Source organism: Mastomys coucha, unplaced genomic scaffold (genome assembly GCF_008632895.1).
Source record: "Mastomys coucha isolate ucsf_1 unplaced genomic scaffold, UCSF_Mcou_1 pScaffold1, whole genome shotgun sequence".
Taxonomy (NCBI): Eukaryota; Metazoa; Chordata; class Mammalia; order Rodentia; family Muridae; genus Mastomys; species Mastomys coucha.
The window spans coordinates 40346112-40347990 of NW_022196891.1; positions in this window are offsets into that span (position 1 = coordinate 40346112).

Consider the following 1879-nt stretch of genomic DNA (forward strand, 5'->3'; position numbering starts at 1 on the left):
GGGTGGAGGGTGCTAAACACCGGACCTCTTTGCATACAAGGAATACAAAGAAAACTACCAAAAGCTTTAAGAACCATCCACCAGACAGTCCTGAGGCAGGCTATTGAGCATGGTATGTTTCAATAGCCATGTATTCAAGTGCACCTTGCCTGCCAAATTCTTCCCTCCCAGGAAATACACTATGAATGTCGGATAATGAATTGTTTAGAAAAAGCAGTACCTAAGGAGCCAATGATGAAAGTCATTAGTATTTAAAATCTCTCTCTTCCTAGATAAGGTGTCTAAAGAGTCCTGGCTTTTGAACTCCCATGCTCCCGAGGACCAATAAGTAAGATCTGAAGTAGGGGCACCTGTGCCCCTGCCTTGTAGAGGGAAACAATTTAGGAAAGTGACTGTGAATAGATCCTAGACTTCCAGCATGAACGTGCCCACATCAGGAAAGCTCCCCCCCACACACCACCGAAGTAACTAAAATGCTGAATAAAACATGTAATTCATGCTTGTAAAACAACAAAAACACTTGAATTCTGGCAGGAAAAAGTACCACCTGCAGAGCCAAAACCAAACTGTAACTGTGAGCTGAGTTAATCTGTAAGGGCCTCTCCACCACAAAGGTCTGAGCCATAGAGATCTCTTCCCCCCTAACCTCATAGGACATAAGAAAGGAGATTCCCACACCTGGGGCTCACCCACAGCCAGTTCTTCTCACAGACTCTCGAGCCCAGAATTCTAAAGGTCACCAGACATATGGCAAAGACTATTGTCTCAATGCATTTTAACAAATTACCACTGGCTGAACCACTTGAGATATAAACTCTAAAGTCAAGTTGTTGGCAAGGCTCCCTCCCCACTGCCAGCCACAGAAGAGAGCTGTTTTCTTGTTTGATGTGGGATGAAATATCCAGATGCCATGTAGAGAAAGTCTTCATTGGACAAGTAAAAATAAGATAACAAGGGGCCATTAGCTGCAAGAACAAGTGACCTTATGAGAAGGAAAGAGAGGGAAGAAAAAGGAGAGAGAGGAAGGGGAGAGGGCATGGAGTAGAAAAAGCGAGGTAGCTGGGAAAAATCCTACACTTGAAGAAAGTACAGAAGCTCAAGAACCATGTATCAAGAGCATACATGGCAAGTAGATAACCCTTTGGCAACAAGGAGAAGAATCAACACATGACACTGGCCTTGTTAGTACCTTGATCTTTGAATTTTTTCATCTTGACAAAGACGTGAGAAAATATTTCTTTGTAGGCATTTCCCAGCTTCCATCATTATGCAATAGAGATTGCAGTGGCCTAATAAATTGCTTTTTCTTGCTTTTTGGTGGGTTCTTCCTCAAACCACCTGACTTTCCACATGCCTCTTACAAGAAACCTTGGCATTTCTTTGGAATAATTCATGCATATCTCAGAATAATTTCAACAATTTAAGATCCTTAAAATAATCTCATCTGCAAAGTAACTCTTCCCACAGAAAGCAATGGTAATAATTCTAGGGACTGAGCTTTGGGTATTGAAGGAAGTTTGTGGAACACAACTTAAATGATTAAGCATTAAAAAACAAATTGGCCAGATTTTACAAAAACTATATAAGATAGTAAGCATGAATCACACCATTAGAACAAATGTAAAGGTTTCTTTAAAATATTGCTTTGCTTCCTACATAAAATTCTGTTGTACAGCTACTGTTCAAAGACTGGCCAAATATATTCTGGGAGTTAGAGAAAAAAAATCTGTATAAAAAAAAATCTGAACTAACATTTTGGGGCCTTGCTAGGTATATTAATGTAGTGAAATTCGTAAAAATTAAGCTATCACGTTCATAGCAGCCTTATTTATAATAGCCAGAGCCTGGAAACAACCCAGATGTCCCTCAACAGAGGAGT